The following is a 13,076-nucleotide window of genomic DNA, read 5'->3' as shown; positions in this document are numbered from 1 at the left end:
AACGCAAATCCAACCAAGGGAAACCTTACGAGCGTATTCGGCCCGTTATTAGGAATGCTTTAATCTTGTGGATGACGCCTGCAACGACTCCAAGGCCATCACCACCTTTAAAAAGGGGTTGCACCCTAATAGTGCCCTCTGCAATTCCTTGACCAGAAGGCCCCTTAAAACGGTCTGGTCGTTGATGAAGAAAGTCGAGGAATACTGCAAAGTGGAAGATGACGCCCTGCGGGTTAAAGCCGGGCACAAGGCCAACAAGACGACCCCTTCTGAAATCGTTCCACTGATAAATTCTGTACCATCGTGGAGCCTTGAACCGCGGAATCGAGCTAAACAAGATAGAAGACGGGATTGGCATCGACCAAATGACCAATGTTCCCACCGAGCTAGTGAACAACTTCAAGTGGATAGCAGGCGCACAAGGCGTGCAGATAAGAAATATACGGAGTTGTCAGAGCCGATCAGCATGGTTATGTCTAAAGTTCAACACCTTTCGTTCTTCAAATGGCCGTAAAAAATGGTGGGACCTCCCGACACGAGAAGACGGGATAGGCAGTGCGAATATCACAAGGACCACGGTCATGATACCGAGAGTTGTTATGCATTGAAGGATCACCTTGAGGAATTGGTACAAGACGGTCAGCTTAAGCAGTACATCCGAAAGACAACGCAACCAAAACAATAGCTTTAAGGCAGGATTCACCTCTACTCGGCATAATCCATGTGATATACAGCCTGTCGACCACATCCGCAATCATACAATTCAGTCGACTCCTAACCCCCAAAAGCAAATCACACTGGCAAAACGGCCCCATGAAGCTCCGAGTATTACCTTCGGCGATTCTGATTTGATTGGCTTAAAGCTCTCCTATATTGATCCATTGGTCATCGAGCTACGCATAAGCTGATTCATCGTTCAACGCGTTCTCATTGACCAGGGGAGTACTTCAGAAGTTATATACTACAAGACCTTCATCAAACTTGGGTTCACCGAATCGGACCTGTCTCAAGCTCATTATCCGTTGTTCGGCTTCAACGCTAATCTAGAATGCCCATTGCGCAAAATCACACTGCCAGTTCGAGCGGGCTCCCGAACAGTGGATGTGGAATTCTTGGTTGTCAAGTTGCCTTCGTCATATAATCTCATCATGGGACGAACTTGGATGCATGCCATGCATGTCGTGCCAAGCACCTATCATCAACTACTCCGCTTCTCGACTGAACACAGCATTAAACAAATCTGTGGTTCCCAGAAATCGGTACAAGCATGTTATCTTCTTGCCACAAAGACACCAAGAGAGCTGGTAGTGAATTCTATTGAGGTGCCGGATCGAGAGAGCCTCATTGATGTTGGACGGCTCCCAAATGAAAAGGCCACAGAAGCCCTGGATCGAGCCACAAAGACACCAAGAGAGCTGGAAGTGAATTCTATTGAGGTGCTGGATCCAGAGAGCCTCGACGATGTTGGACGGCTCCCAAGTGAAAAGGCCACGGAAGCCCTGGATCGAGTTGAAATTGACGAGGGTCTTGACAGGTTCTTCATGGTTGGTGCCTGCTTGAATAAAATCGACAGGCAGCAGCTAATTACCTTCTTACTCGGCAACCTTAATGTATTTGCATGGTCACCGTATGAGATGCCGGGGGTAGATCCATTTGTTTCTCATCACCGTTTGAATGTTGACCCCAAATGTAAGCTGATTATTCAGAGAAGTCGGCGGTCTGCTGCAGAACACACTGCTGCCATTGTTGAAGAAGTTGATCAGTTGCTTGATGCCGGGCCAATCCAGGAAGTGACCTATCTTACATGGCTGTCGAATACTGTGGTTGTAAAGAAGAAAAATGGGACTTAGCGTGTCTGTGTGGACTTCACGGACTTAAATGAAGCTTGCCCCAAGGATTGTTTTCCTCTTTCCAAAATTGACCAACTCGTAGATGCCACGACACGTCATCAATGTATGAGCTTTCTCGATGCCTACAGGGGCTACCATCAAATTGCCATGCATTCGGAGGACCAAGAGAAAACTACATTCCTCACCCAAAGAGGAACCTATTGCTATGAGGTTATGCTTTTTGGGCTGAAGAATGCAGATGCAACTTACCAAAGACTAGTCACTGCCATGTTCAAGGAGCAACTCTGTCGTACTATGGAAGTGTACATTGATGATATGGTGGTCAAATCCAAAGAAGAGCAAACTCATCTAGACGATCTGGAAGAGATATTTGGCATTTTACGCAAGTACAAAATGAAGCTGAACGCTTCCAAATGTGCATTTGGGATCGGATCCAGTAAATTCCTTGGCTACATTGTCAACCACCGAGGAATCGAAGCCAACCCGAAGCAAATCACAGCAATCCTGGAACCTGGCTTCCCTCGATCGGTGAAGGAGGTTCAAAAGTTGATGGGGATGGCCACTGCACTCAACAGGTTCATCAGTCGTTCTACAAATCGCTGTCGATAATTCTTTCATACCCTACGGCAGGGTAAAGCTTTTGAATAGACCTCTGAGTGTGAAGCCGCTTTCAACGGTTTGAAGACTTACCTCCGATCAGTTTCACTCTTGACAACACCTTCGGTAGGTGACCCGCTCATTTTATATCTGGCAGTTTCTGACCGGGCCGTCAGCGCCGTATTGTTAAAGGAAGAGCTTGGGGAGCAGCGGCCAGTGTATTATGTGAGCAAGACAATGGTTGATGCCAAAACACGTTACCTTCCACTGGAAAAACTTATCCTAGCCCTCGTCATGGCAGCAAGAAAACTGATACATTACTTTCAGAGGCATACCATCGGGGTACTAACGAACTACCCCCTCCGGTCAGTACTTCATAGTGCAGAAGCATCATTGTGCTTTTCAAAGTGGGCTCTTGAACTCGGCCAGTACGATATTCAGTTTCTGTCTAGAACCTCAGTCAAGGGGCAAGCGCTTGCCAACTTTGTGGCCAAATTCACTGAGGGTCTTGCCGACTTCAAGTTTGATCAAACTTAACCTATGCTGAACTGGAGAATTTATGTTAGGGACATTTGGCAGTTGTACTGTGATGGATCATCCAATCAACGTGGCAGTGGGACGGGCGTAGTGATCATGGCTCCCAACGGGGCAATAATCGAGTAGGCTGTCAAACTGGGCTTCGATGCATCGAACAACGAATACTAATACGAAGCATTGTTAACCGACTTACGAAATTCACATCTCCTTGGTGCTTGACGTCTACTTATCCTTTGCGATTCAAAGCTAGTCATCAACCAATTGAAAGGGGAATACGCAGCCAAAAATGACCGAATGGCAGCTTACATGAAAACGGCAAACTCTTTGTTGGCAAAATTCGACCATCATGAACTAAATCAAATAACCCGAGATCAAAACACACATGCAGATGCCCTGGCCTGCCTAGCCTCCGCTATCAACTCATAAATCAAATGGACAATTGAAGTGGGATTTATCCCTGAGTCGAGCGTTGTCCCCTCAGAGTCAATTCAAGTTAATGTCATAGAATCAAGTCCAAGCTGGATGGACCCTATCATTGCATTCCTATATTCTGAACAGCTCCTGGCGGAAAAGAAAGAAGTACACAAACTGCGAAACAAAGCCCTGCGATATTACGTGGATCCGCAAGGAAAGCTCTATAAAAAATCCCTTTCTGGTCCATATCTAGAATGCGTTCATCCAGATAAAGTCGAAGAACTCCTGACTGAGATACATGAAGGTAGTTGTGGTGCCCATTTTGGCAAGCATTCTTTGGCTCATCGAGTCGTGACACAAGGGTATTATTGGCCGACAATGAGAGTCGATGCCGAGAATTACGTCAAGAAATGTGAACAGTGATAGAAGTTTTCCCCTTTAACCCATTTGCCTGCCGAAGAGTTGAGCTCTATCACTAGTCCTTGGCCGTTCGCCCAATGGGGACTTGACATCGTCAAACCATTACCTCGTGCCCCGGGTAACAAGCTATTTTTGATTGTCGTGACAGACTACTTCACCAAATGAGTCGAAGCGGAGGCACTAACCCACATTCGAGATACTGATGTCAAGCGCTTTATATGTAGAAATATCATAACACGATTCGGTATTTCAAGAGCGCTTATTTCAGACAACGGCACCCAATTTGATTGTGGCGTCTACCCGGAGCTGTACAGCAAGTATGGTATCCGGGCTTATTTCTCCACGCCGGCTTACCCACAAAGCAATGGTCAAACCGAAGCTTCTAACAAATCCATCTTGGACGGCATCAAGAAGAGACTGGAGAAAGCTAAAGGCAGATAGGTCGAAGAATTGCCGAGTGTGTTGTGGGCTCATCGCACTACGCCGAGGCTATCCACTAGGGAAACGCCGTTTATTCTATGCTTTGGAACCCAGGCAATTATCCCCCTAGAGATTGGCCTCCCAACCTTGAAATCAAAAGTTTTTGACATGGACCGAAATGACATGATGTTGGCCTTAGATTTGGCTCTGATTAAAGAACGGCGAGACCGCGCCCTTGCGTCCATGGCACGGTATCACCAACAGCTTGCCAAGTCGTATAATCAACTTGTTCAGCTACGCCGCTATGCACCAGGAGATTGGTCCTCCAGAAAGTACTTTCGGCTACCAGGAATCCGGCTGATGGAAAACTGGGTCCTAACTGGGATGGCCCCTATTAGACACGTCTGGGAAAAGTCTGCCACGTCATTGGAATTTCACGCATTTGCATAAATTTTATCATTAACCCGGCATGTGGGACATGATGACTTGTTTTGAATGTTCGTCGTGTACAGCTTTCACTTTTACTATGAAAAGACTTCTTGCCTCAGTATATGGAACTTTAGTTCGAAGTTACAAGCCGCCAAATTCGGAGCCCCATCCGTGAATGACACGTTTGGGCCGAATAAGCCTCCGGATTCGGAGCGCCCTTCGTGGATGCCACGATTGGCCAAGTAAAAGCCTCCGGATTCGGAGCGCGCCCTTCGTGGATGCCACGATTGGCCGAGTAAAAGCCTCCGGATTCGAAGCCCATTCGTTAAAGACACGTTTAGGCAAAATAAGCTTCCGGATTCGGAGCGTCCTTCGTGGATGCCATGATTGGCCAAGTAAAAGCCTCCTGATTCGGAGCGCCCTTCGTGGATGCCACGATTGGCCGAGTAAAAGCCTCTGAATTCGGAGCCTCAGTCGTGAATGACACGTTTGGGCCGAATATGCCTCCAGATTCGAAGCGCCCTTCGTGGATGCCACGATTGGCCAAGTAAAAGCCTCCGGATACGGAGCGCCCTTCGTGGATGCCATGATTGGCTGAGTAAAAGCCTCCGAATTCGGAGCCCCATTCATGAATGACACGTTTGGGCCGAATAAGCCTCCAGATTTGGAGCGCCCTTCATGGATGCCACGATTGGCCGAGTAAAAGCCTCCAAATTTGGAGCCCCATTCATGAATCACACATTTGGGCCAAATAAGCCTCCGGATTTGGAGCGCCCATCATGGATGCCACGTTTGGCCAAGTAAAAGCCTCCGAATTCGGAGCCCCATCCGTGAACGACACATTTGGACCGAGTAATCCTCCGGACTCGGAGCGCCCTTCGTGGATGCCACGATTGACCGAGTAAAAGCCTCTTAATTCGGAGCCCCATTCGTGAATGACACGTTTGGGCCGAATAAGCCTCCAGATTCATAGCGCCCTTCGTGGATGCCACGATTGGCCAAGTAAAAGCCTCCGGATTCAAAGCGCCCTTCGTGGATGCCACAATTGGCCAAGTAAAAGCCTCTGAGTTCAAAGCCCCATTCATGAATGACATGTTTGGGCCGAATAACCCTCCGGATTCGGAGCACCCACTGTGGATGCCACGTTTGGCCAAGTAAAAGCCTCCGAATTCGAAGCCCCATCCGTGAATGACACATTTGGGCTGAGTAATCCTCCGGACTCGGAGTGCCCTTCATGGATGTCACGATTGGCCAAGTAAAAGCCTCTGAATTCGTAGCCCCATCCGTGAATAACACGTTTGGGCCGTATAAGCCTCCGGATTCGGAGCGCCCTTCATGGATGCCACGATTGGCCAGGTTTGAGCCTCCGAATCCGAAGTCCCATCCTTGAAGGGCCGAGTAAGCATCCGGCTTCGGCACACTTTTTATGAATGTTCTAATCAATCTTCAACTTAGTTGAAGGATGGAAGATTCTTAACATGTATACACATAAACTAAAACAACATGCAACATAAGCTGACACAACATGCAAACACGAAAGATATTATGTTTTATTGAATTAATCGATAATACATAATTCGCTCCCATTTTATGTCATAGCGGTATAATATGCTTAATGTTATTCGGCGTCCCCCTCGTCATCGCTCTCCTCGACTTCAAAGGCCACAAAAGGAAAATGATGACTCTGGTATAATGGCGACACGGAATCAACGCCTGCTACCCGGAGAGACTCTGAGGCCTGGAGAGCCTTGATCCACCCGGGTTTAAATCCACGGTTCTCACATCGATAGACCTCCTCGGCGTGCTTCTCCTTCTTTTTCTCTATCGCAACTTTTTGACCCGCATGGAAGCCTTGTTCATAGGCCCGGCCCTTTGCAGCTTCCATTGCAAGCATGCTTACCGTGTCACGATCAGCAATTGCGTGACTTATAAGATGCTGGGTCACCCTTTCCTCTACAATCGGGTTAGCTAGGCCGGCTGACTGAGTTTCGGCAATTTTGAATTTTCTTAACTCCCGCTCGGCCTTCTCTATGCGGGCCTCTAAACTACGAATGCGTTCATCTTTTTGTTCGATCTCCCGCCGCACGGCACAAAGGCGCATGCCGATCTCGTAAGCAGTATATAGTCCTTTCACTGCTCCATTGATGCCCTCCCGGAACACGTCAAAATCAGGTCGACCGACCACTGACTGCTGGATTTCTGGTGGAAAAATTTGTCGTGCAAACTCGACTGCCACATTTAGGTCGTGCACAATTGAATCTGCTTCCATCATCGGTTTGTTCCCCACAAAAATCGCAAAGCTCAACGGGTGCAGAGTCGCACTGGTTTCCCCCCTCGAGCATGGTTGAGGGGAGCTGCCCCATTGCTGTTTTTCCCTTTTAGGTGACCTACTTCGACGACGTCAGGACTGGCATTTTTCACGTTCCCTCGACTTCTTGTTTCCCGTGCGCGTAGGCTCGCCATCTTGATTCATCTCTGCGTTTAACTCGGCGAGTGTCCTCCCTTCTCCTACGTTGTTGAAGAGTACTCTTCTTGCCATCCACAACAGTCATCCAGCTTAGTTTAACACAATGCTTCCCTCCCACAATTTATCAGATTTAAATGCAAAACTGACACCTACGCGCACGCAGTACACACCCCATTTATTAATTACGGGAGCAGCATCCCTGAGGTGACCCAGCCACTCCATGACCTAATCTTATTTGGCCTTCTACTTTATGCACCAGCTGGGGCAAGGGAAGATTCTTTAATCTATTCGACAAATTTCTGACCTGGTGCCGATCATCTCATGTGCCTCAGTCGTTCCATGACCTAATGTCATTCGGTATCCCAGTTCTTGTACCAGCTAGGGCAAAGGCAGATTCTTTAATCTAATCGGCAAATGTCTAGACCTGGTCGATCATTGTGCCCTAGCCATTCCATGACCTAATGTCATTCAGCATCCCAGTTCATGCACCAGCAGAGGCAAAGGCAGATTCTTTAATCTAATAGGAAAATTCCCGACCTGGTGCCGATCATCTCATGTGCCCCAGCCGTTCCACGACCTAATCTTATTCGGCCTTCGAGTTCATGCACCAGCCGGGGCAAGGGAAAATTCTCTAATCTGATTGGAAAATTCCCGACCTGGTGTCGATCATCTCATGTGCCCCAGCCATTCCACGACCTAATCTTATTCGGCCTTCGAGTTCATGCACCAGCTGGGGCAAGGGCAGATTTATTAATATAATTGGCAAATTCCCAACCTGGTGCTAATCATATCATGTGCCCCAACCATTCCATGACCTAATGTCATTCGGCATCCCAGTTCATGCGCCAGCTGGGGCAAAGGCAGATTCTTTAATCTAATCGGCCACACGTCGAGGCCTTGAGCTGTTTTACATATTTATCGAATATGAGCCTTTCCAAGTCACTCGACTAAATAGCAAAAAGGCAAGGGATGCTTAACTAATTTGGTTAGTTTGTTGGATGTTTAAGTTACTCATGTAGCAAACAGAAAAGCATAAGGAATTGTCATTAATAAATTAAAGACAGATGACAAATAGTATATGCAGTAAACTGGAAAGCACAGAAAATTTTCATTAATAAATTGAGCACAAACAACAGTCATTTTACACATGAAAATTAGCTTACATTTAAAGAAATGAAAATCTACTAACAAAAACCTACAACTACTATTCATCTAAGATGCCTACCAAAAAAAAAAACATATCCCCTAAATCAATCTTCAAGGTCAGACGCCAGCGGCTTAATGTCCACCTGCTCGTATGGAATCGCCTGCGCCAATGTCACATTCGCAGCAACGAGGGCTTTGAGCCAGCCGTGTTTGAACCCCCGATTCTCGAACTTGGGGACCTCTTCCACATAGTTGTCCAAGGCGGCGCCCTTCCCAACTTGGAACACCTTGGAAATCTCAGAGTCGGCTACTTCATTTGCCTTCCTCGATTCATCCAAGTCGGCTTCCAGCTTGGCGATCACCTCCTTGGCTAACTTCAGCGCGACCTCGCTCGCTCTTGCCCTCTCTTCGGCGGTAAGCCTTAATTGGTCCGAATTCCTCGCTCGCTCGGCCTCAGAGTCGGCTCTCGTACGTTCCTCTGTCATTCACGACGCCTCAAAATCAGCCCTTTGAGAGGCTACCGCAGACTTGTTCCTTTCATTGTCAACTTCGACTTTCAAGAAGCCGATCTGTTCTGTGGCATCATGTTGTCGACGGCCAATTTCAGCTATCCTGTCGACCGTCTGCAAAACAAGGAAATAGAGTTGCAACAAACAAATAATAAGAAATAATATATATATATATATATTTGGTCGAAAGACTGCAGATAAGGCAAGTGATGTACCAATAAGGCCGACTGAGCGGCTAAAGCAATTAGCATTAGGTCTGGCTCCGCCCGAAATGCGGCTCTATCAACCGGCAGGATAATTGAGGAGGCCATGCTCAAGGCCATAGCCAGGTCCTTCAAAGCCAATATATCAGAGGCAATCGGCATATTCCTTATCCTTGGTTGAATGGTGAACGGAACAACCAACTCCGATTCCTCAATGCGGGGCCGTTTGTCGCTTTGGTCCTCAACTTGGACGGCCTCTTGCTCAATGGGGCGCTTTTTCCCCCTATGTTTAGCCTCATCCACTCGTTTAGCTTGCACCATTGCGGCCGTTTTTGTCTGAGCCATTTCTTTCGTAATAACAGGCAAAGACAACTCAGCTACCGGTGCGGGTGGAGCTTCCGATCGAGCGGCCTTGCCCCTTCTCCGGACGGCCATCCTTTCAGCGTTGTTCCTCCTGGCAAGTTACGTGAGCGACTCCCCAGCCATATCTTCAGGATAGGCGCCGGGAAGGTCTCCCAAGTCTATAAAAATGTCCTCAAAGGACGCATCCCCTCAGCCTGAGATGGACGGAGTGTTGGATGAATTGAGGCTGACCTCTTCGAAGGCCAAGTTTAAAGCCTCGTCTACCTCGGCCTTCGACTGATTCGGTTCCTTGGCGACCTCCTCAACTACTTCTTTTTCCACTTGCTTGGAATCGGAGGCTTCCAAACCAACCTCCCTTAGGTTTTTGTAATTGGGGAAGATAAGGGCCGTAAGCTGCTCCTCGCCCGTCGGAACAGGAATTTTGTATGGCGCCGAAAACATTGCGTAAGTCGGCGCGCATCTCAGAAGAATGTGGGCCGCCCTTCCTTGTTTCTGAAGGCTTGGACGGCCAAAAAAATGGAGAGCGATTTTAATTTCCACAAGCACAGCGTCGTCAGCTGAAGCCAACACTTTCTTCAAATCGTTGCCTGCATGAACAAAACAATTAGTACATAGAAGAAAAGCCGAATACATGTGTGATAATAAAAAATAGAAATATAATGAAAATGATCTATATGGGCACCTGGTTCACATTTTCGCCTTGGCACGAGATCTAGGCGATCTTCACTCTCGCCGAATTCCTAGTTGCCTCGAACAACAACCATTACATCAGCAACACGCTTGCTGGAACTGGCAAGCATGGTTACTAAGTGATGATCGGTATCCTTGGCCCTGAGAAAGTAACGTCCCAACCGGCCAGTAGACTTGGCTAAGGCATAACAATGCCGAATAACAGGTATACCTAGGTTAATTCTAAGGCGTCGATTCAACTCTATAATCCCCATTATGATTCAAAAAAAATTTACGTTAGGCTGGGAAGGGATTAGACCCGAGTGTCGAAGGACGGCCCATAGAAATGGGTGAAAGGGAAAACAGACTCCGCCCACAGCAATCGATAGGAGAGGAAAGATGATTGTACTCTCATCAGTCCTCTCCATATCAGTAGTGTTGTCTGCCACGAGTGACAGATAAACGTCGTCAGAGATGCAATAGTGGCATCGAAAGCCAGAAATTCGACCCATAGAAAGGAGTTCTTTCAAATGTTTTGCCATCTGAGCCAGCCTAAGGACTATACGAAGCTAAAAATAAATGAGGAAAAGGGATTCGAAGTGAAAGAGAATAAAACTTATAAGAAGCAAAAGAGATAGTGAGAGACAGGAGGAAGTTGCAGAAGTCGCGAAATAGAGGTATATAGAGAGGCAAACCAGAAGCTTTGAGTATTCAAAAAGAACTTACACACGAAGAGACAACATAGTTTCAAATCGCATTAAATGAAGAACGCTTACGAAGAGGCGGGAAGATATAATAATGCCTAAAAAGCGTCTGCTCTAACATACGTTGGGATGAGGTTAGCTGCCATTTTTTTTTGACTTCTCAAATTCGAAAATAAACATGTCGTGCGAAACCAAACACGCCGAATAACTGGCGTTAATAGGATGTTTGGGGGGCAATTGTGGGAGCCAAATATTCCGAGGGGAGTAAGGCCGGATACAGATATGAGATTAGCCAAAGGTGGAATTTGTACTCGGCGTTGATCCTAGTCAACATCAGAGCCGAATAGTATAATCGACATTCCAACCAGCAAAACAAGAGCCGAATAAATAGACGTGTAATGGATCAAGGGTGGGCCCGACCCTAAGGCCCAAGGAAGAAGATATAAATAGAGAAGCATCAACCAGAGAAAGGTATGTGTGAATTAGTATGTTTAACTTAAGTTACAAGCAACCAAGAGAGTATACACTGACTAATCCGTCGGAGTGCTAATTCCGGCACCCCCAACTAGAGTGTTCATTCCTTTTCAGGTTACTAGCTGAGGATCTCGAGCGTCCCATTGGATTCAAAGAGTATTTCCAAACCACCTCTCCACACAAACAAATCCTAATCAAATTCTGTTCAGACTTACCATGGGAGTCCCAAAATCATTATCATTCTAAATTAGGTGATGGTTTCCCAACCAAAGAGTTTTGAGAAATTTTTAGAATTTCGCCATAGCGATCAACCCAATAATTGCATTTCCATCATTTATTACTTATCTACAAAAAGATATCCCTTCCCCCCCCCCCCTTTCCCAAAAAAAAAAAACATATGATCAAATTACTACTTCCGCTTTTCAAAATCACTTTTCAAGGTTTTTTTTTTTTTTTTAATTTTTTTGAGGAGTTTAGATTTTATTCCACAAAATCAATCAAATAACATCTCTTAGCTAAATGTCTCATAAAAGAATCTAAATTTTATTCAAAATGATAGACTTGGTCGCCACTTCCTTATCTACCATTTTTCATAAAATCAATATTCCTCTAAAGTCAACGACCCAAAATTTTTTATCTAGTTGAAAGCACTTTCCATAATTTTCGAACTCTGCACAACTTTTATTTCAAAAACAATTTCATGGAATTTCGGATTTCATTATAAAAAATCAATTAGACAATTATCTTCTAATCGAATGCCTTATAGGGAAATTCAAAATTTTATTTCAAAGTGAAAGACTTGGTGATCATCTCCTCGTCTAACACTTCTCTATAAAATCAAAACTTCCTCCAAAGTTAATAACCTAATGATTTTCATTCAATCAAATACCTTCCATGATTTCTAGAATTCTACTTTTATATATATATATATATATATTATTTTTAAACTTCTTTATCCCCAAGGAGCTTCGGATTTTATTCCAAGTGCTCGATCAAATAATTATATTCTAGTCAAAAACATTTTAGGGGGATTGAAATTTTATTCAAAATGGCAAACTTGGTCACCATTTCCTTATCTATCGTTTTTCTATAAAATCAAAATTTTCCCAAAGTCAATAACTTAAAGATTTTCACTTAATCAAGTTTCTTCCATAATTTCTAATGCTCTACTTAGGATAGAATTTATTATTATTATTATTATTATTATTATTATTATTATTATTATTATTATTATTATTATTCTTTTTTCTTTTTTTCTTTTTGTAGAAGTTATCCTTTGATCATTTTTTTAGGAGGAGGGGGGATTTTCTTTTTTAAAATTTTGGGAAGGCAATAATTCTCAATTGACAACTAAGTTTGGAATTCAAATTCAAACTCAAATCCTTTAAGTTAGGAAACCACCCCTTAATTCATCACTAATTGCTAGAATCAAAACCAAATCAAATCATTGCATAACTTGAACCCCAGATTTCAGAATCAGATCATTGCTTAGAATTCCTCATATTTTCCCAGAATCAAATCACTGCCTAATCAGACCCTCAAATTTTGGAATCAAATCATTGCGTTTCTATATTCTGATTTTGGAATCCAATCACACCATTTTCATTCATGACAAGTTATCACATAAGCACATAATTTGTGTTCATGCATATTTGGGGATATGGTTGCCCTGTCCTAACTTAGAAATAGAATATAAGATTCACTAAATCATACAAAATGGCAACAATACAATCCTAGAAAGGAGGATATCATGTCCTAGTTTGGAAGGTGCTAAACTTTCTATATGTGAAGGTAGGTTTAGTCAAAATGGTACATTAGCTATGACTATCAATATACCTCTCATGCCACCTTGGACTACAAGGAGATGATCAAAT

This window comes from Camellia sinensis, chromosome 13 (genome assembly GCF_055761805.1).
Source record: "Camellia sinensis isolate YWXY chromosome 13, ASM5576180v1, whole genome shotgun sequence".
NCBI classification, from domain to species: Eukaryota; Viridiplantae; Streptophyta; class Magnoliopsida; order Ericales; family Theaceae; genus Camellia; species Camellia sinensis.
The sequence above is the reverse complement of the archived record's forward strand: the minus strand, read 5'-3'. Positions refer to the sequence as shown.